Genomic DNA, 23,720 nt, shown 5'->3' on the forward strand with positions numbered 1-23,720 from the left:
CCATATGGCAGGTTTCATGCCCGACCATTTCAGCTGGATTTAGTGGACAAGTGGTCAGGGTCTCATCTGCACATGTATCAGACGGTGACCCTGTCTCCAAAAGCACAGATTTCTCTGTTGTGATGGCTACAAGTACCTCACCTGATAGAAGGCCGGAGTTTCATTACCCAGTCGTGGATTCTACTGACAACGGATGCCAGCCTCCGGGGTTGGGGAGCTGTGACTCAAGGGATCCATGTCCCGATCAATGTCCTGGAACTCATGGCTATATACAATGCCCTTCTTAAAGCTTCCTACCTTCTCCAGGATCAAGCCATCCAAGTTCAGTCAGACAACGCCATGGCGGTGGTGTACATAAACCGTCAGGGAGGAACAAGAAGCAGGGCAGCAATGCGAGAGGTGTCAAAGATACTCCTCTGGGCGGAGGCCAACGCAAGGGTCATCTTAGCCATATTTATTCCAGGGGCGGACAACTGGGAAGTGGACTTCCTCAGCAGGCACGACCTCCATCCAGGGAAATGGGGCCTTCATCATCAGGTGTTTCACCAATTGGTTCACTGGTGTGGGTGTCCGCAGATAGACCTGATGGCTTCTCGTCTCAACAGGAAGCTACACCATTACTGTTCCTGAACGAGAGATCCGCAGGCTGTGGCAATGGACGCGTTGATGGCCCCATGGACTTATCAGTTTGTTTACCTATTCCCTCCAATCCCGCTCATTCGAAACGTTCTAAAAAGACTCAAAAGGGAAAGCGTTCAGGCAATTCTAATTGCCCCGGATTGGACTCGACAGGCCTGGTACACAGACCTCCTGACCATGTCCCTGGAAGAACCCTGGCCTCTTCAGCTTCTAAGGGATCTTCTTCAGCAAGGACCATTCATCTATCCAGACTTACAGTGGCTCCATTTAACGAACTGGAAGTTGAGGGAGATTCTTCCAAGGTTATTTCCACTATGGTAAGGTGGTTACATCGAAACACTACCACCGTCTCTGGAAGAAATATGTTTCTTGGTGTGAGGGAAGAAAGTTTCTCCCATGGAATTTCAAATTGGTCGTTTTCTGCTATTCCTGCAAACAGGTGTGGATATGGGCCTACAGTTGGGCTCCATCAAGTACAGATTTCGTCTCTCTCTATTTTCTTCCAGCAGCAACTTATGTTGTTGCCGGAGGTGCAGACTTTCTTGAAAGGAGTTCTTCATATGCAGCCACCCTTCGTCCCTGCCACGGCTCCGTGGAATCTAAATGAGGTTTTGTCCTATCTTCACTGGTTTGAACCTTTACAAAAGGTGGAATTGAAATTTCTCACATGGAAGACCGTCATGTTGCTGGCGTTGGCGTCTGCAAGACAGGTTTCTGAATTGGGGGCCTTATCCTATAAGAGCCCGTACTTGATTTTTCATGAGTATAGGGCTGAGCTTAGGACCCGACTTTTTGCCTAAAGTGTGACACCACTTTCACGTGAATCAGCCAATTGTGGTTCCGGTGTTGGCTGATGTTTCTGTGGGCCCAGAGTCCTTGGATGTGGTGAGGGCTCTGAGGAGTTATGTCAAAAGGACATCTCGTCTTCGGAAATCTGACTCGCTGTTTGTCTTTTATGATGCCACCAAAATTGGTAGGCCGGCTTCTAAGCAATCTATTGCTCATTGGCTCAGGCTAACTATTCAACAGGCCTATACATCGGCGCTCTGCCTTTGCCGACGTCTATTCAGGCCCGCTCGACAAGGTCGGTGGGTTCTTCCTGGGTGGCTGCCCGGGGTGTTTCAGCTTAACAGTTGCTCCGAGCGGCTACTTGGTCTGTTTGCGAACACATTTGTGAAGTTCTACAGGTTCGACACCTTGGCCAAGGATGACCTTCAGTTTAGTCAGGCGGTTTTACATGGGTCTCATCACTCTCCCACCCATTTTGGGAGCTTTGGGACTTCCCCACGGTACTAAAGTACAGTTCCTCAGTATCCACTAGGACGTAAGAGAAAATAGGAATCCGTAGTGGATACTGGGAGCCCGCTTCAGTGCTTCGTATCCTGTTTACTGGTTGTAAGGGTTGGTTGATCCGCAGTTGCGGCCCCTTTGCTATGTGGGATTTGCTTTGCTATCCTTGTTATGCTGGTTGTCGCTATCCTCTGTTCGGTTAGCTCCTGTTTTGTTGAGTTGTGTGTTGGCTTATTGCCTCACCACTATTGTATATGTTTCTTCTCTCCTGGTATGTCCGTCACCTCGGGCACAGTTTTCCTAGACTGAGTCTGGTAGGAGGGGCATAAAGGGAGGAGCCAGCACACACATACACACACTAAAGGTTTTAAAGTGCCAGGCTCCAGTGGACCTGATCTATACTCCACGGTACTAAAGTACAGCTCCCCAGTATACACTACGGACTATGAGAAAAGGAATTACCGGTAGGTATTAAATTCCTATTTTTATCACTAGGCGAATGCAGGCTGATTGACAGGAAGTGGACGTTTGGGGATGGTAACTGCCCGTTTTCTGGGAGTGTCAGGAAAAATGTAGGTGCTCCCAAGCGTTTTCCGGGAGGGTGTGTGACAGCTCTGCCCCCGATCAGCCTGTTGGTATTGCACTGTAGGAGTAAGTCCTGGGCTATTCACAGAATGGATAAACCATTCAATGGTGAATGAGTTGCGAACGGATTTGCAGATGTCCGCTGTCTGGTGAAGTTTTCGCACGCCGTATGCATGCATTCGCACACTTGCACGGGGCAGGTTTTCACTCTCTATGAGTTGCAGCGATCTGATTGCAGAGGAGTGCTTAGGTCTGAATTAGGCCCAAGGTACGGAAAGAACATTTCAAGGAGAAAGGTCTATCACATAGTCACCGAACACCTATGATACTTTTCTCAACCACTTAGACATTCCCACCAACCCTGGGGTGTTACACTTCCAGAACAATGTATACAGCAAAGTCGCAATAAAGTTGCATGGCATTGTTTAATAAGATGAGGTGTTATCATGCTGAGACATGTAGTGGACACTAAGGGGCAGATCCAGACCCTGTCGCAGATTGTGCTAAAATCACTCTGAAGCGATTTTTGCATATGTGTAAGGTCCTCAACTACATTCTCTTCAGAATGCAGTTTAAGACCTGGAGGAGGCGGGAACAGGGGGATCCACGCTCCATTTTAGGGGCGTGGTCTGGACAATAGAGGCGTGTCCGGACCATTGGAGGGGCAGGCTGCAATGGCTACGTGACGTCACACGTAGCTGCTGCGACCTTTAACATGGCGTGTAGTCGTTTGCCTTCGCAGCTAGACTGCGCAGACAAAGGACGAGTGGAAACATGCGAAAGCTTCACCGCCATGATATGTTAATATTGTTCTTTACAGGCAGCATACAGGCACTTGGAGTACTACATGTGCCAGCATGCTCAGACATTAGGGCGTGCTGGCACCTGTAATCTGCCTGTAAATAAAATAGTAATATAAAGGGGGTGATTCAGACCATATCTAACTCTCTCTGCAAATGTTATATCTGCCCCACCTGCAGTGCACATGGGCCCTCATTCTGAGTTGATCGCACCAAGCAACTTTTTGCTGCTGGTGCGATCAACTAATCTCAGCCTATGGGTGAGTGTATTTTAGCATAGCAGGGCTGCAGCTTCAAATGGTCAGTTGATGCCCCTGAACGCCTTCCTGCTGTCAATCTTCTTGCGGTCGCCGCTGTGATTGCTTTCTTCGCTGTCAGTGTTGTTGCCCGGTGACGGATGTATGCGCATTCCAGACCCGATCGCACCGCTGCGAAGAAGTGCAGCGTGCGATCGGGTCGGAATGAGGCCCATGGTTTTGATCAACTGCTAACAAACTTTCTGCTATGATCAGGTCTGAATTACCCCCAAAGACAAGACACTGAATGTTGAAATAATTTATTAGAGAGCACCTTCACCTGGGGGGTGGTGGTCTTTAAGCTCTTTCACATGGCTCATCAGTGGCAGATCTAGGGTGTGGGAGCACAGACCTATTAAACGGACAGCACTGAAACTAATGGCAGTGCAGAGATCCACACCAGCATCAGCAGTACTAATAAAGCCAAGGAGGATGGTCAGTTGGTCCAGCCCCACTACTTCTCTCATACCACTGCATTTCCTCTCTGATGCTGCTTGCTGCTGGGATTATCTAGTGACCAGCCTTGGAATGAAAATCAGAGGAGAGGACCTGGCCAGCCTTTCCAGTTTAGGCTAATAACGTCAGGCATGCTGGTCCTGGTCTGCTCCATGATCAAGGATTGGTGTTTGGGTGAAAGGTCAGTTCTTCACTCACAACACGCGCGCGCTCTCTCTCTCTCTTTCTCTCTCTCTCTCTGTCCCTTCCTCTCTCACTTCCTCTCTCCCCCTATCTTTGTTTCTCTCCCCCTCTCTCTCCCCCTCTCTCTCTCTCGCTCTTCCCTCTCTCTCCACCTCACGCCATCTCTCTCCCTCTCTTTTTCTGTCTCTCCCCCCTCTCACTTACCATCTGTTTCTCTGTTTCTTTCTCTCCCTCTATCCCCTCTCTCTCTCTCTCTCTCTCTCTCGCCACCTCTATTTCTGCCTCCCCTCTTTCTCAGTCTCTCTCTCTCTCCCTCTCTCCTCCTCTCACTCCCTCTCCTCTCAGCTCTCATGTTAAACCCTCTTCTGCCTATCTCCTCCAAAGATACTCTCCCTTCATGTCCCAGTGAACACTTTCAGCCCAATTTACCCTCTTCACTCCCTAGTACAGAGACCTCAGATATCCTCTGCCTTTCCTGTCACCCTCTGCCTCTCCCTTTCACCCACTCTCCACCCTCTGCCTCTCCTTGTCACCATCTGCTTGTCTACTCCCCATCACCCTCTGCCTCTCCCTGTTCCCTGCCACCCACTGCTTTTTCCAATCTCCCTTTGCTTGTCAACCTTTGCCAATCCCTGTCAGCCACTGCTGATCACCCTCTCCATCACCCTCTGCCTATCCCTGTTACCCTTTATCTATTACCCACTGCTTCTCCCTGTCACCCTTTCCCTGTTATCCACTCCGTCACCCACCACTTCTCCATCACTCCCTATTTGTCACCCTTTGTCTCTCCCCATCATCCACCGCCTCTCCGTGTCATCCTCTGCCTTCCCCTGATGGTTTCCCCCTTGTCATTTTTTTCTAGATTCACCGCTGGCAGCCATCTCTCCAGGGCTTGTGGTGGTGGTGGCATCTTCTATCGTCATCTGGGAGGCATATGTAAGTTCTTTTGCATGGCCACTGCCTCACCAAGGATTGCATCATCTTCTATCTTCACCTGAGGAAGTAGCAGCCTGTAAGCTCTTTTGCATAGCAACGGCTGCTTCAGGGTGTCAGGACGCACAACCAGCATCGGCATCCTAAACACTCACCAGTGTCACTTCAGGTGCGGCGGGGGGTCCATTGGGTCCTCTGACAGGAGGGTTCCGGCGTCTGGCAAGCTATGATGATCCTCTGCAGGGTTCCTGAGAACTCCAGTGTTTGCTGTGCATGCTCGTTTCCAAACTGCAGCACCTTCCCAGGCTGATTACACAGGTGCACGGAATCCTGCTTGCAGCAATGAGCAGTTGTTAACCATTTGTGTGCATGAGGTTTAGTCAAGCTCCTGTGTGCAATCTATGATATTTTCTGACATTGTTGCATTCCATGTTTTCCAGCTGATCTCCACTTCACCAACCTAAGTCTCAGTCCAGCCTGACAGTTACCCTGCAGCCAATCACAGCTCAGTTGGTAGCCAGTCCGGTCCAACAGCATCTCTTCAGCAGGTAGCCAGTCCATTTCCACTGTATTTCTTAGCCAGTAGCTAGTCCGGTTCAGCTGTATTCCTCAGGCGGTAAGCCAGTCTGGTCCAGCAGCATCTCTTCAGCCGGTAGCCAGTTTGGTACAGCAGCATCTCTTAAACTGGTAGCCAGTCTGGTCCAGCAGCATCTCTTCAACTGGTAGCCAGATCTGTCCAGCTGTATTCCTCAGCGGGGAGCCAGTCTGGTCCAGCAGCATTTATTCAGCCGGTAGCAAGTCCGCTCCAGCAGCATTTATTCAGCCGGTAGCCAGTCCAGTCCAGCTGTATTCTCAAGCCGGTAGCCAGTGCAGTTCAGCTATAATTCCTCAGCCAGTAGCCTGTCCGGAATAGAGCCACTTGGTGGTCCATTACCTGAAATATATACAAACAGCAGTTCTCGCTGCTACCTAAGTCCAATGCAAAAGAGCTATATTCAGCCTCCCTAAATCCAGTTAAAAGCCACAGATCCTGGACATTGGTCATCACCGGACACAGGTAACCTTGTGCAAGAAACCGTGACACAGGGCTTCCAACATCTTCTGTCTTCAGGAGATCTTACTTGCTCCTCCTCTGCCATTGGACTGACATGCTCTGATTCAAACTGGCTAATATTAGCCAGTATATGGAGGAAAGGCAATGCTGCGGATGGTCCAGCCATCTTGTTTTTTATAAAATGGCAACACTAGCGAGCCGATCACAACTCACAGCTCCATTTTTTTAAGGTATATACAACAGCCATTGCGCCCTTACGCCCACTGCTGAACTCAGCAGTAATGGCTGATAGAGGACTGGATTCTCCAGGATCCAGACATGCCCGCTGCCAACGCCAGGTCTCGCTGCCATGTCCACCTCCTTCATTGGGTGTTTAAAAATCAGGAGATCTGACAGGCAACCAGGATTGGGTGAATGGTGGCCAGTGGAGGGTACACACTTGACCAATGTCAGACAAACTAGTCGGTCGGGAGTCCAAACTGACAAGTGGGTATCCAGCCTTACATAGATCAACATGTACTCCTTTACTCATACAACCAAATCAGTGGCATGTAATCATGTGCTTACTTACAAGAAGTTGGGTCCAGTGCCAGATTAAGGTCTGCATGGGCCTGGAGCTGAAATTTTTTATTCTAGCCTGTATATGCATCAGTGTGCCCACCGCCCCCTCCTAGTCTGTATATGCAGTAGTGTGCCCACCGCCCCCTCCTAGTCTGTATATGCAGTAGTGTGCCCCCCTCCTCTCCTAGTCTGTATATGCAGTAGTGTGCCCCCCTCCTCTCCTAGTCTGTATATGTGTCAGTGTGCCCGCTACCATTCTAGCCTGTATATGCGTCAGTGTGCCCACCGCCCCCTCCTAGTCTGTATATGCAGTAGTGTGCCCCCCTCCTCTCCTAGTCTGTATATGCGTCAGTGTGCCCGATACCATTCTAGCCTGTATATGCGTCAGTGTGCCCACCGCCCCCTCCTAGTCTGTATATGCAGTAGTGTGCCCCCCTCCTCTCCTAGTCTGTATATGCAGTAGTGTGCCCCCCTCCTCTCCTAGTCTGTATATGTGTCAGTGTGCCCGCTACCATTCTAGCCTGTATATGAGTCAGTGTACCCCCACTCCCCTCCTAGTCTGTATGTGTATTAGTGTGCCCCCTTCCCCTCCTAGTCTGTATATGCGTTAGTGTGCCCTCCTACCATTCTAGCCTGTATATGAGTCAGTGTACCCACCCTCCCCTCCTAATCTGTATGTGTATTAGTATGCTCTGCCCTCCCTTACTAGTCTGTATATACTTACCGTGGTTTATGCTCCGGCATCATCCCCAATAAGTGCCGACATTGGGGGGAGGAGCGTACCACATTGGGGCTAATTGGATAGCCCCCAGTGATACAATTACATTGATCGCGGGTAATTGGATACCCCCCTATGTGTCAGACAGTACAGATAACATTAACTGCACAAGACTCTGAAACATTTGCTTTTATAATACTACATCTTTGTACATCTCTAACCCTTTGTGCTGCTTGCTCCTTGTGCCTGTTCTGTGATACAGTATCATGTGCACAAAGGTAGAAGAGATGGTGTTGGTGTGGGGGTGAACCAGGGCGCACATGCGCACTGCTAAAGCACTGGCTTTACGTCTGAATAAAACATGTACAGCATCATATGCTAGAGACTTTCTATAAACATTATTTTTTTTGTAAAACCATTAACATGATAATATGCCCACAGAGTGTATCGATGTAAGGCAAGCATCCGCTCTGGCTACTTTCACATGAGTTAGTAAATGCAAATACAGCATGCAAAGAAACAAGATTTTCTTTACTGGAATCCAAATACCACGCATTGGTTTACTTACCTTTTTTTACACTGTTCCTCTAGGATGCAAAATTCCATAGCAGGCAGGGGCCATCTACTCCGCAAGCTGAGCTCTCTTCCTTAACCACTTGCCTGGCATGGTCGCATCAGATGCGACCATGCCTGCAAGTGCTCTAGCTGACCTGGTCACACAGAATGCGACCAGTCAGATAGAGTGTTAGCAGCGGCAGGGAACTTCCCTCCGCTGCTGCTGTCAGAGGGACCGGATGGTCCCTCTGCCTCCCTGCACTCTCCCCCTGTGTCTGCCGTGCTGCCGATCACTGCTGATCGGTCAGCACGGCAGAATTTCCCCCCTCCAGCGGCTGCAGACAATGGCAGCCGCAGGGGAGTGTAAATGAACCCTCCCAAGCCACCCCCAGACCTCTTTCTGTATACCTGCAGGCTGTCTGGCTTTCAAAATGAAAGCCGTGATGGTCGTGAATCGTGATGTTCCCGATCGATGTTTGGGAAAAATATTTGTTTATTTTTTTTTTTTTTCCCTTTTTTAATTAAAATCATTTGGGATAGGGTTAAAGTCATGTTCTTCACCTAATTCACTCATAAAAACCCCGACAATTTCAGAGCGGTTTTCGGCGAAATAAATAGTAAGTTAAGGGGCAGGAGGCGGTCGGGGTAACGTCAGTCAGGTGAAAGGGAGCTGGAGCCTGCTACAGCACTAACATTTCCCATGCATTAGCTGTCGTCCTGCAATCAGGGTTTTTGACAGTTGTAGGTGGCTGAGCATGGCAGGATGTGATTGCACCTCCACGCTACGGCCCAGAGAGGCCGCAGAGTCTGGTCAGACTGGCTGCAGCCATGTGAAGGGACTTGCAGCCCCGGAGGGAGGAAACTTTGCTGCTGCCACTGCTGCTGCCTTCCCGGCTGACCAGTGCAAAGTAAACTTCAGGATAAGGCAGCAGCCCAATGCACTCTAAAAGGCAGAAAAGCGCGGCCCCAAAAGCCTCAAATTGTGCCATGGGGGGAGGGGGGGGTGTCAGACCGCCACTGGCACTAATAGTCTGGGATAGGTAGAGCTGGCCATCAGTGGGTTATCCACCGATGGTTACAATTGATGGTACCATTGGTGGATAACCTCGATGGTGGGGAACTGTTTGTAAGGGGACCATTGATAGTCACCATTACTTTATTACTGAGCTAGCCACGGGCCAATCAGGGCCTGGGGGTGTGGCTTCACGGGTGTCAGGCGGCGGAGCCATGCTCCATGTCCCTGACACCTAGGGAAAAAAAATAAAAAAAATATTTGATAGCTCTTTATCATTGATGGTGGGAAACCCTCTGGTTCTCCCCCATCAATGGTAAAAGTAGTTACCATCGGTCATAAACCATCGATGATTTCAAAACATCGATGGTCGATGCCCATCCCTAGGGGGAGGAGATGCTGTAGAGGAGAGCGGCCCCCTTCTACTAGGGATGGCCATCGGTGGATTATTCAACGATGGTTACCATTGATGGTACCATTGGTAGATAACCTCAATGGTGGGCAACCATCTGTAAGGGAACCATTGATGGTTTTGCTCATTGATGGTCTGCATTACTTTAATATTGAGGTAGATGCTGGCCAATAAGAGCCCAGGGGCATGGCTCCATGGGTGTCCCTGACACCCTAGAGAAAAAGTAAAAAGAACCAGATGGTAAAATACTTTTACCATCTGGTTCTCCCCATCGATGGTAAAAGTAGTTACCATCGGTCATAGACCATCCTACCTCGTACCGCTCTGGACGAGACTTCAGACACTGAATCTAGCACTGTGGGGGCATTGTATCTGGCACTGGTAGGGGCATTATTTGTGTATCTGGCACTGCTGAGGGCCATTATTTGTGTATCTGGCACTGCTAGGGGGCATTATTTGTGTATCTGGCATTACGCGGGGAGCAATACTTGTAGTTGTGAGGCTACACCCACTTTTGTGGGGCCACACCCACTTTTGCAGGAACGCGCGCATTGGGGGTAGCTCTTTCAGAGGTTTTATTTTCAAAAAGTAGCTCACACCCCAATTAAGGTTGAAGACCAGTAGCATAAAGACATAAAGATAAGGACTGGTAAATTGCTCTCTGCCTCGTATGAAACTGCATATATCAAGGAAGTAAGGCGTTAAACCTCTTATTTCTACGTATAACTTCTTGACTGAAACTTTGAAGATAAAAGTAAACATGTTCTGTATTAGGATAAAATCGTAAAGCGCTTTTTTACTTCAATGATTTCAATGCATGGCAGCACACACATAGCTACAGTTACAGTACTTCCGAGTGAAACAAACGTGTACAGCATACGCTACAGTTATATCTTGAAGATGGACCAATGTGAAGGGGAAATTAGGGTCTTTTTATTATGCTTATCTAATGTCATTAATGAGCAGAGACCAAATGATGTTGTACAATAAAATCAGTAATTACTTTGTTAATCCTACAGGATTGCGCTTCATATTTACTACAATGTAAGCACCATCTACTATTCACTGGGATTTATAAATTGTCCTCATGTTTTCTGTGCTTATTATTTTAAACCTTTAGACTTGTGCAATTGCAGATCATGCGTAGGAGCATTATTTCCTGCTCCTACCTTCCAGACATTGAGGATCTGATTCAGTTGTGCAAGTAGAAATATTTTCTTAGTGGTACTGAGTGCAGGAAAATGGGCGTGGTCATGTATTGTGAGGGGGCGTGACCACATGCCACTAATGGGAGTGGCTACACGACACTAGCGACTTTACCCCACATGACACAGCCCCTTTTCTTTGCACTCTGGAGGCAAGGATAGAAATATAAAATAATGCCTCCAGTATAATAGAAATATATAGTGATACCCCCAGTATTTTAAATATATGTAGTAATGCCCCCAATTTAATAACATTATATAGTAATGCCTCCATTATAACAGGAAATATGCTGTAGTAGTGCCCTGGTATAACAGAAATATACAGTTATGTCCACATTACAATAGAAATATATAGTTATACCCCCATAATAATATAAATATATAGTAATACCCCTATAATAATAGAAATATATAGTAGTGTCCACATTACAATAGAAATTAAGAGTAATACCCCTATAATAATAGAAATATATAGTAGTGTCCACATTATATTAGAAATGAATTACCCTACACAGTGAAGCAATGTCAGGAATCGGCGCTCAGCGGCATCTCACTTACCAGCACGCTGGTGTGCAGGCCTCCGGAGGTCACGGCCCCAGTCATGGCTGCGGGGACGCACTGTCCGCGAGCGCGATGTCCATTGTCGCTGTGTACCCCTGAACCTCATCCAGTGTGTGCCCTGCTGTGTGCCGGCGTCTGTACAGCATGGGCGCCACCATGACACCTGCGCTCAGCTTACCTGAACATCCAATCCAGCAATGTGTCTGCACACATGATCTCAGCAACCAATCACTGCGGAGTAAGGGGTATAAACTCAGGTCTGTGGCTCAGTCTCATCGCCTCGGACGAGTCACATTCAGTGAACTAGTTCTCCTGGTTCCTGTGTTCCTGTTTCCATTGGCTTCCTTGCTTCTGTTCCTTCGTTGATCTCCAGTCTTCAGTCATCCAGCTTGTTACGAACTCCTACCACAGTCAGCCACCAAACAACTTGCAGTAAAAGACTTTCTCCAGGTGTTTCTCCATTCATTCAACCTGTACATTTAAATTACCAGCATTCAGCATTGTGCAATTGCATTCAGCACTTAATATTCCAACTTGCTGTGTTATGAACTGTCTCCTGCTTGGGCCTTGCTTGGCTTAGTGAACATGTGCTTCCATACAGACTAAAGGGGTCAATCCGAGTTGTTCGCTCATTGCCGATTTTCGCTATACTGCGATGAGTCGCTTACTGCGCATGCGCAAGGTTATTTTACACAAAAGTTAGGTATTTTACTCACTGCATAACAAAGCTTTTTCATCTCTGTGCTGATCGGAGTGTGATTGACAGGAAGTGGGTGTTTCTGGGCAGAAACTGGCCGTTTTATGGGAGTGTGCGGAAAAACGCAGGCGTTCGAGTTGTAAAACGCAGGAGTGGCTGGAGAAACGGGGGAGTGGTTGGGCAAACGCTGGGTGTGTTTGTGACGTCAAACCAGGAACGAAAAGGACTGAGCTGGTCGCAATGGCTGAGTAAGTCTGGAGCTACTCAGAAACTGCTAAGAAATTTCTATTCGCAATTCTGCTAATCTTTTGTTCGCAATTCTGCTATGCTAAGATACACTCCCAGAGGGCGGCGGCCTAGCGTGTGCAATGCTGCTAAAATCTGCTAGCGAGCGAACAACTCGGAATGAGGGCCTGTGTGCTCTTCATAATTGGTTTTTCAACCATCTACCAGAGTTTTGTTTGCTGCATATTTATGTCATCAGTTTCATCCGCTTCTTCTGTTATCATTACCATTATTATCAACTCTCAAGTTCTCCATTATTATCGTTTGTTATCAGTGACTTTTAAAACTAATTTTATCGGAATCATTTACTGCCATTCATTCTTGTCATCAGCTGCATGTGTTTCTCATTCATATATAATTTCTGCTGTTACCAACTTCCAAGTCAATCATCGTTTTTGCTTTTCTCATTGACTCTCAAACATCAGTTATCATTGTGTTCCAGTTGCTGTATATACCCCTGTGTGCTAATAAACATCATGCGCACATGCGCAGGACTTTTCTTCAGTCTCCTCGTTTCCTCTACCGCACCTACACTGAACCACTAGTGCCCACTCCGGGGACAGACAAAGTTACAGACCTGACAAGCAAGAGACAGCTTGTGAAGAACAAAAGCCGCTCAGTGCCGATGTGTCACACGAGCTGAGTGAAGGGAAACAGCTGGACTGCTGCAGCCAGCAAGGGACGCTGCGGGAAAGTTCAATCAGGCTCCTCTCTTCACGCCAGCCACAGCCCCCAGAGGAAGCAGCGTGACGTGACACTATGACATCACCGTCGTGCCCCAGTAACCCTGACAAAGTGGGAGGCGCCGTCATGCTGCCAAGCACCATGGTCTTGTTCCTTTGTGGCACATTATAATTGTGGTAATGGTGGTCACGGGTGCAAAGTGTGTGGCAGGTGGTACTGAGTACCCACTGCCAAATTCTTAAGGCTACTCCGGACCCGAGCATACACTCATACTTGCACCACTGGTCGGATTGTGATCACGTAAAAGCGCACAGAGTGGCATCTATTAACAGTCACATATCTGTGAGTTTATGCAAATGCGGCCACAAACTACTTCCCTCGTGTACAGTATATCTTCTTTGACCAAATGTGCAAGGACTAATACCCCTTTCAGACATGTTCCAAATTCCCGGGATTTTGCACATGAACACGCATCACCCCAGGAATTTGGCATGTGTGAAAGGTCCCAACCCGGGAACACATTCCCGGGATGCCAAACCTGCAATTGACCCAGGAAGACAACCCGGCTTAGGTCTGAAAGGTGCGACCCAGGAAGTTGCTTCTGGATCGCACCTACATGGCTCTGAATGGCGCTGGACTGGAAGGGGCAGGGCTGCCTGGAGGGGGCGTGCACCAGCTGCTGTAATCCGTGCTGCAGTGTAGTTGTAGAAGCAGCCAGCGCAGCTAACAGAGGCGGCCTGTTGTGATGAATGTGTATATATATGTATGAATTTGGCATGTGTGTGTATATTACATGTATGTGTGTGTTTAGAGTGTGACATGTGTATGTTTAAGACCTGTGTATGTGTAAGACATATATGAGTGTGACGTGTGTGTGTGTGTGTGTGTGTGTGTGTGTGTGTGTGACATGAGAGTAGCCTGGTCTGCCCTGGCTGCCAGGGCAGACTAGGCTTATGTCTGAAAGGGGTAGACTCAGGAATTTCCCAGGTCTCAGGTTTAGTGTGAAAGGGGGTCTCCAGCAAAAACCCAGGATTTTTCAAAGATGAAAAACCCGGGACTGAGCAGGGAAATTCCCGGGTGGTATGTCTGAAAGGGGTATAAGATGCTCGCTTTTAGCATTCATTTGTGCTGTAATACCAACTGGTCCACCCTTATACACCAATATCTGACGCACCATAGCCAGTTCTTTGGGAGATGCAGTTTCTGTGTCCAATTCTAGCCTTCCAAAGTTTTGGGGTGAACACTGGGGAGTGATGACTTGTGAACGATGCTGAAGAACACTGAATGCTGGAAGCACTGGAACTCTGTGAGAGCTGGGAAACACACTGTAATGCTGGAAGGACTGGAACTCTGTGAGAGCTGAGAAACACACTGTAATGCTGGTAGCACTGGAACTCTGTGAGAGCTGGGAAACAGGTCTCCATGAGCAGCAGCGCTGATTGGTGAAGGGAGCTCTGGATCGCGCCATTGGCCCATTCCACCCACGTGGTCGCCGGGCACAATGCGGCGTCCGTGGTCCGGAGAGATGCCAGCCGCACTCCGAGAGCCGAAGCCCACCTGGGGAGGCCGCCCTGGAGACCCAGTGCGCGGTGGAGGGGTAAGCGCAGCAGCTGCCGCTCCTTAACTGTGATAGGACCCCATCCTCTAGGAGTGGCCCCTGGACACTTTCCTGGCTTTGTTGGAAGCTTGGAATGAAAAATCTGAACTAGTCGTGGAGCAGAAATATAGGTAGCCTTTACCTAACTCCTCTCCTCAGGTCCATAACCTTTCCATTCCACCAGGTTCTGCAGATTCTTACGATAACAAGGATCGAGAATAGACTTGATCTCAAATTCTGTTCCTGCTTTAGTCTCCATCGGGGTTGGTCTAAGTGAATCTAAATGGAAACAACTTAAAATGAGAGGGCGGAGGAGAGAAACATGGAAAGAGTTTAGTATTCGAAAGTGAGATGGCAAACCAAATTTGCAGACAACCGGATTCAGGACTTGCAGGACTGGGTAAGGACCAATGAATCTCAGAGAAAATTTCATAGTGGGCACCTTTAGACGTAGGTAAACACTGTACTAGGCGCCAAATGACAATATAAAAACAGTGGGGTGAAAAAACAAGAAGGTGTTCAAAGTATATTGAGTGGACGTCCCTTTAAAATACTTGCAATCAGGCGTATAAAGTATTCTCTGATTTCCTCATATATCGTCTGGCAGTTTCAACGGGGATCCAATTTGTGATGTCATAAAAAGGAAAAGAGGAATATCTAGTGTAATACCGTTTTATTCCTTAAAAATAGCACGAATTTTTCATACAAATAGTTCCTTTCCAATAAAAACAATAAATGCTTTTTTATCCTAAATGGAGCACATACAGCATAGAAGACACTGGCAAAGCTGCATAAGGAGATTGCAATTACCAGATAGTTGGAGGATAAATATCCTCAGACCAGCGTGTTTTTAGTCACCAGATAGCCTCCCGGGAAACGGCGTTCTGGGTTGTCCGGCAATAGCTCCTTCCACAAACAGCAAAGCAAATGTCGATTGGAGTCTAGCCAGTGGAAGTATGGTACTGATGATTATGGGCGAATTCTGCCCTGGGCAATAACTCCACCCAGTCGTCCTGTGAAGGAGAGAGATAAATGCGAAGGAAAGTCTCTAGGTCCTGATTGACTCTTTCAGTTTGTCCATTGGTTTGTGGGTGGTAGGCAGAAGAAAACTTGAGTTTAATTTGTAGAGCAGTACAGAGAGCTCTCGAGAATCTTGCAGTGAATTGATCCCCTCGGTCGGAGACCACCTCCTGTGGTAATCCATGTAACCGAAAAGGTTCTCGGATGAACAATTGAGCCAATTTGGGAGCCATAGGTAGACCTGTCAACGGAACAAAATGTGCCATTTTCGAGAAGTGGTCAATGATCACCCAGATGGTGTTATATGCCTTGGAAAGGGGTAACTCAGTGATGAAGTCCATAGAGATATGGGTCCAGGGCCTTCTAGGAATGGACAGAGGATGGAGCAACCCAGCAGGAGGTAGACAAGGGATCTTGTGTTGGATACATTGAGGGCACGAGCTGACGTAATCCTGTATATCTTTCCTAATGGTGGCCCACCAATAAGTCCTTTGCAAGAATTCAAACATTTTTTGTGCTCCTGGGTGACCGGAAAACTTGGAGATATGAGCCCACTGTAACAATTTCGGGCGAAGCCCAGCCAGAACGGACAACCTCCCAGGGGGAGGACCTAGGGAGGTGGGAGCTGCGGAGATGGAGACTGGACTGAGAATTAGACTTTTCAACCAAACTCTCTTCTTCGGAGGCGGTTAGAGAGGCAGGCAAGGCGTCAGCTTTAGCATTGATAGTCCCGTCCCAATACTTAATGATAAATGAAGACCGAGTCAAAAAGAGAGCCCATCTAGCTTAGCGTGGATTAAGACATTGAGCGGTCTTAATGTAGAGCAAATTCTTGTGATCGGTATAGATGGTAATAAGATGTTTAGCACCCTCTTATAAATATCTCCACTCCTCCAAGGCAGATTTTATTGCCAAAAGCTCCTGGTCTCCTATGGAATAGTTAGTTCTGCAGGCGAAAATTTCTGGGTATAGTAACCACACGGCTGTAATTTCCCATCAGAGGAGTAATGCGAAAGGACAGCTCCGACACCAACTGAGGATGCATCTACTTCCATGAAAAAATACTTCTCGAGATTTGGCTGCTGGAGCACCGGAGCAGACATAAAGGCCAATTTCAACTGAGAAAATGCCTCCACGGCTTCAGGAGTCCATAGACTTGGATTAGAGCCCTTCTTGGTTAGGACGGTAATGGGTGCTACTATGGTGGAGAAACCCTTAATGAATTTCTGGTAGTAATTAGCAAAGCCCAGGAATCTTTGTACCGCATTCAGGGAGAGTGGTTGACTCCAATCCCGGATGGCTTTAACTTTTTACGGATCCATTTGAAGTTCTGTGCCCAAGATGATATATTCGAGGAAAGGAATTTACGGTACTTTGAAAGTGCACTTGGAGATTTTGCCATACAAATGGTTCTTACGGAGACGGTGAAGAACTTCCTTGACCTGTATCCTATGTTCTGAGAGGTTTCTATAGAAGATTAAAATGTCGTGCAAATAGACTACTACACTCGGTTAAAGCATGTCATGAAAGACCTCATTTACAAACCCCTGGAAGATGGCAGGAGCATTACTGAGACCAAATGGCATTACCAAATACTCATAATGCCCGTCCCTGGTATTAGAAGCGGTCTTCCACTTGTCCCCCTGTCTGTCTATTGCGTATGAGGTTATAAGCTCCCCTTAAATCAAGCTTCGTGAAAACGTGGGCTCCGCAAACCTTATCGAACAGCTCCGTGATCAATGGCAATGGGTATATATTCTTGATGGTGATATCATTAAACCCACGATAGTCCATCCTTCTTCTTTACAAAAGAGAAACCTGCTCCCGCTGGGGAGGTAGAGGGACGAATGAAACCTTTTTGGAGATTTGACTTGATATAATCTGTCTGTCACAACTGAGGGCTGGTGAAGGTATCTGGAAGCCTCAGTTGTAGGGGCTGACGGATACCGGAATTTGGGTGGTGTGAGTAGGCTCCCAGACATGCACTAAGGCAGTAGCAATGAATGCCCGAAGGCGTGACCACGACAACTGGAGATATCTTTCAGAGATTTTATTAAATAAAAAGTCATATAAGGTGCAAAAGAACATAAAACATCACAAGTGGTTACTTGAAGCACAACTGGTTGGGACCAGTAATCCGGAATGTGAAGGAGAGTTCTGTATAAAGCCTGGGGACCCACGTGAGGTAATAATGTGATCCTGGGAAAGCAGGTGAAGCTGTAAATAATACTAGAGTTCATGAATAAATTATAAATGAAGCTGGGGTTTGCCGGAAAACTGTAGATGAAGCTGGGGTTCGCTGGAAAACTAAGTGAAGCTGGGGTTCGCTGGAAAACTGTAAGTGAAGCTAAGGTTCGCTGGAAAACTGTAAGTGAAGCTAGGGTTCGCTGGAAAACTGTAGATCACTGGAAAGTAGCTACTAGGAAGTCGGAGCATGAAATGCCGTTAGCACTGGGTGCAGGAACAATAGTGACAGGGTGCACCACAGTTCAAACAGGATTTACACAACTGCGCCTGCTTGCAAAATAAATTGTCAGTTTAAGTGAAAGAACCACGGAATAATATGTAGTATGAAAAAAACTGACGTTTATTTGTATATAAATAGTATAGGGTCAAAATTTTCATTTACCCAAATACATGAAAAAAATGATAGTGATAATCATGAAGTTAGGCAAAGAATGATGATAAAGAAAAATAAAAAAATTATATAAAAATAAAAAATAATGATAAAAAAATGTAATATAAAAATGAAAAATAGGAAGTGGAAATGAAAAAATTGGAAAAAATATGTCTAAGTCCCAAAATGTCTGGTGTGAGCAGAGTGTGGCGTCCCACCTCTTTTCCACCTTACTGTCGCTTTGTACTATCCGGTATCACAGTATAAAATAATATTTCTGGATTAGCAGGAATGTTGAATTTCACAGTTGGTCACAGTATCGCTGTGGGGTACCCCAATCTGGACAGTGGTGGGATGAGGTGAACAGGGTGAAGGTAAAATTAAATATCCCCGGACTCCCCGCTAACCTCCTCCGTCCTGTGCAGCAGGAGACGTCCGCAAACACAGACGTCTGCCAGTGTTCAAAACCGGAGGGACGCGGTCATGCCTCTGGGGGGAAGGTATCAACGACTTCTGGACCCACAAGGGGACTGTCCGCCGTGAACCTTCCCTCCTACGGGGTGTATTACCTTTTCTCCTGCGCTCGATCCCGTCACACACTTCCACTCCTTTCTTTTGTCTTCTCTCAGCCTGATGATCGGTGTTCCGCTCTCAGGTCTGTGTCCTCTCGGCCGTGCGGCTCCGTTTCTCCTCCACAGTGTCTCTTGCGAATTAGTTTGTTCCGTCCAGATATATTTTAAATACTGTTGTTTTCTATAGATGATATGGAGAGTGGTGATGCAATGCTCAGTTCCTTCTCCAACGCGTATCGACCCGTTTGGGTCTTCCTCAGGGAGTCCTTATTCACCATCTTAATTGAGGGCTTTTTATGCCCAAACTTGATTGTGTCATCCCAAAAGGGACGGAACAAACTAATTCGCAAGAGACACTGAAGGAGAAACGGAGCCGCACGGCCGAGAGGACACAGACCTGAGAGCGGAACACCGATCATCAGGCTGAGAGAAGACAAAAGAAAGGAGTGGAAGTGTGTGACGGGATCGAGCGCAGGAGAAAAGGTAATACACCCCGTAGGAGGGAAGGTTCACGGCGGACAGTCCCCTTGTGGGTCCAGAAGTCGTTGATACCTTCCCCCCAGAGGCATGACCGCGTCCCTCCGGTTTTGAACACTGGCAGACGTCTGTGTTTGCGAACGTCTCCTGCTGCACAGGACGGAGGAGGTTAGCGGGGAGTCCGGGGATATTTAATTTTACCTTCACCCTGCTCACCTCATCCCACCACTGTCCAGATTGGGGTACCCCACAGCGATACTGTGACCAACTGTGAAATTCAACATTCCTGCTAATCCAGAAATATTATTTTATACTGTGATACCGGATAGTACAAAGCGACAGTAAGGTGGAAAAGAGGTGGGACGCCACACTCTGCTCACACCAGACATTTTGTGACTTAGACATATTTTTTCCAATTTTTTCATTTCCACTTCCTATTTTTCATTTTTATATTACATTTTTTTATCATTATTTTTTATTTTTATATAATTTTTTTATTTTTCTTTATCATCATTCTTTGCCTAACTTCATGATTATCACTATCATTTTTTTCATGTATTTGGGTAAATGAAAATTTTGACCCTATACTATTTATATACAAATAAACGTCGGTTTTTTTCATACTACATATTATTCCGTGGTTCTTTCACTTAAACTGACAATTTATTTTGCAAGCAGGCGCAGTTGTGTAAATCCTGTTTGAACTTTAATTACTGGAGGTTTCTGGGTTTAACCTCTCACACGTACTGCTGCCACCCCAGTATTACTTATATAAGTAGAGCGTTGGTCACATTTACAAATAAACAGGGTGCACCACAGGGCAGGAACACAGGGAGCTGGAATATCACCAGAGCGGAAATCCACCAGGGAGTCAGGCTAATGCAGAGAGTCCACAGAGAACTGCACACTGGAATCACAGGGAACAATTGAAGCACTGACAGTCTTCTGGGTGCTGGGACAGAGCAGGGATTGGTCTAGCCATGATGACACGGCTCCAATAGTACTGAGAATAGGTGAATGGATATCATGTGTTAAAGTCCAAGATGGCTGCGCCCATTAACAGGTCTGGAAGGGGAATTAAGTACTGTGAAGCATGGATACAAATAACAATGGCGGCGGAGGCTGCAGCGCCAGAACTCCACGTGCACAGTGGCCACAGGGATGGAAGTGGCATCCGGGGGGACATCGAGGACGCGCATCCAACAGAGGACCACAGGCGTGGCAATGACGACCGTGACGGGGCTGAGAGCGCCGCACCACCATGAGTACACTTACTGAGGAGGCCGCTGATACCAGTGCCGTAGGCAGTAAACATAACCATAGTTATAGCCCGGCCCTGGCTCGCTGAGCCAGCCTCAGGAGACATCTGAAAGATAGCAAACGATGTCTCAGTACCCGGATCGTGACACTGTCATAGCTTGGGTCTCTGGCAAAGACAGGGGATACGTGCGACCTCGGGGCGGCATCTTCCCAGGGGTTAGATCTATTGGACAGTCCCAAGGTCTATGGGGCCGTAATTGATCGGGCTGCTTGCTCGGAAACACATCTGCGTATTCCTGATAGACAAATAACTTCTTCCGGAAGCCTAATTTGGAGGACACTCGAAGCGGGTAAATGGGCGTGAGGCAACTTGAATGACAGTAGGAGCTCCAGGATAAGATTTGTGAGGACTCCCAATCGACGTGGGGGTTGTGGATCTTGAGCCAGGGTAAGCCCAGGACAAGGTCATGAGGCATCTCCGGAATAACTAGAAACTCCAGATGTTCAAGATGTAGAGCTCCGACCTGCAGCTTGATTGGATCCGTGCAACTGGAAATGAGTCCATTGGAGATTTGGGTACCATTAATAGCGGTCAGCATAATGTGTCGGTCAATGGACTTCAGCTTCTGACCCATTTCCTGGGCGCAACAGGCAGAAATGAAATTCCCAGCGGCCCCGGAATCCAGCAAGGCATAGAGGGACTTAGTGGGTGATTTAGAAAACAACAATACAGAGAGTAAACAGTCCTCTGCTGGAGAAGATTTGGACGTGGCACCCAACTTGACTCCTCCGGAACAAGCTAGGCTTAACCGTTTCCTGGACGTTACTTGCAAAACTTAAAGTGATCTGCGGCTCCACAGTAGAAGCAAAGTTTCCCCCCATGACAATGCTAGTGTTCTTCAGGAGACAAATGGGACTGATTGATCTGCATCGGTTCATCCAGACTTGGTGATGCAGCTTGTCTGGGAGGGAGAGGCCGGAACTTAGGCCGATCCGACTGGCTACACTCACTAACACGCTCCCGCATGCGGAGATCCACTTTGACGCAGAGCGAGATTAACGCTTCAAGTTGACCAGGCAGATACCTGGCTCATCCTTAAGATGGTCCGAGAGCCCGCTCCAGAAGGCAGCTCTGAGAGCTTTGTTATTCCAGCGCAATTCCAAAGTGATGGTCTGGAATTGGACTACGTACTGCCCTACGGAACAAGAGCCTTGACAAACACGGAGCAATTTGGTAGAAGCTGTGGTGGACCTACCGGGCTTATAAAAAATTATTTGGAAAGAAGCTATGAAGTCAGTGAAATTGGAGACTAGTGGGTCGGAACGTTCCCACAACAGAGATATCCAATCCAACGCCCGGAGCCACCGAGGCCAAAGATGCTTGTATTTGATCCAGACAACTCCTGGAGATACTGCATCACCTGACCATGTGCCACCTCCTGACTCTGTACACGGGAAGCCAAATTCTGTATCGCACTTGCTTCCGCGTTCCAATCCCCCAAGTCCATTTGGCCTGAGTATTCTGTCACAGACCTGGGACGGGAGAGTTGGATACTCTGGGATTCTTCCGATGGTCAGGAAGAGGAACCGTAGCTGGGTTGGAATAAAGACGGCCGGATGTAGGTCTTCCTCATGCAGATTTATAAGTATCTAATGCTTGAGAACGATGCCAAAGAACACTGAATGAAGAAATAAAATGATGACTCAAAAACGATGCTGAAGAATACTGTATGAAGAGATGAGTGATGACTTGTGAACTGAGCTGAAGAACACTGAATGAAGAAATGAGTGACTTGTGAGCGATGTTGAAGAACACTGAATGAAGAAATGAGTGAAGACTTATGAGCAGGGGTTAAAGTGAGCCGGAACGGGGTAAAACTGCGTTCCGTCAGTTCCACTTGGAGACGGAACGCAGTTCCGCCTCCTCCAGGCTCACCTAACTGATGTCCCAGCGCTGCAGCCGCTGAGATTGCGTTACCAGCGGGCGCCCGTCTCCCTCACTACAGCGCAAGCCGGAGGCAGGAGCTCACTACTGAGCTCCGGCTTCCGGCTCTGTCAGTGCGCGCTATGGGGACGTCATGACGTCTCTCCCATAGTGCTGACTGAGGAGCGGACACCGAGAGAGGACTGCGGCGGGAGCGGGGCTTGGTGAGTATGGTGCCCCCCCCTTCCCTCCCATATGTGTAGTAATAGCGGCGCAAGTTACTGGGGGCAAACTACTGGGGGGCTTTACTACTGGGGGCAAACTACAAAGGGGCAAACTACTGGGGGGCTTTACTGCTGGGAGCAAACTACAAGGGGGCAAGCTACTGAGGGGCTTTACTACTGGGTGCAAACTACAAAGGGGCAAACTACTGGTGGCTTTACTGCTGGGGGCAAACTACAAAGGGGCAAACAACTGGGGGGGCTTTACTACTGGGGGCAAACTACAAAGGGGCAAACTACTGGGGGCTTTACTACTGGGGGCAAACTACAAAGGGGCAAACAACTGGGTGGCTTTACTACTGGGGGCAAACTACTGGGGGGCTTTACTGCTGGGGGTAAACTACAGGGGGGCAAGCTACAAAAGGGCAAACTACTGGGGGCATTACTACAAGGGGGCAAAATACAGGGGGGCTATACTACTGGCGGCATTACTACTGTGGGCTAAACTACAAAGGGGTCATAACTATCTCTGCACGCCCACAGTCTCCTCCTCCGCACTATCTCTGAGGCCCACAGCCTCCTCCACGCCTACCACAGCCTACTCATCCACCTCACCGCAGACCACCACCGCTGCTGAACAGGTAATCTTACCCTGCTGCCTTTCTATCTCCCTAGTCCCTACTGTATGCCCTTGCTGTCACTCTCCATATCTCTGCTGTAATTTTCCATGTGCCTGCTGTCACTCTCCCTGTCACTCTATAATGTGAATTTCGGCTCATACCGTGTGCTATATTGTGAATTTCGGCTCATACCGTGTGCTATAATGTGAATTTCGGCTCATACCGTGTGCTATAATGTGAATTTCGGCTCATACCGTGTGCTATAATGTGAATTTCGGTTCATATCGTGTGCTATAATGTGAATTTCGGCTCATACCGTGTGCTACAATGTGAATTTCGGCTCATACCGTGTGCTGTAATGTGAATTTCGGCTCATACCGTGTGCTGTAATGTGAATTTCGGCTCATACTGTGTGCTGTAATGTGAATTTCGCCTCATACTGTGTGGTATAATGTGAATTTCGGCTCATACTGTGTGGTATAATGT

General features: G+C 47.8%; 1 protein-coding gene across 1 annotated transcript in view; it reads right to left on the reverse strand.

The window, feature by feature from the left end:
• The window catches only part of FBXL17 (F-box and leucine rich repeat protein 17), a 1,047,892-nt gene that overhangs the window by 1,001,245 nt on the left and 22,927 nt on the right, over positions 1-23,720 (reverse strand). The gene's annotated exons all lie outside the window — the stretch shown is intronic.

This window comes from Pseudophryne corroboree, chromosome 1 (assembly GCF_028390025.1).
Source record: "Pseudophryne corroboree isolate aPseCor3 chromosome 1, aPseCor3.hap2, whole genome shotgun sequence".
Lineage (NCBI taxonomy): Eukaryota > Metazoa > Chordata > Amphibia > Anura > Myobatrachidae > Pseudophryne > Pseudophryne corroboree.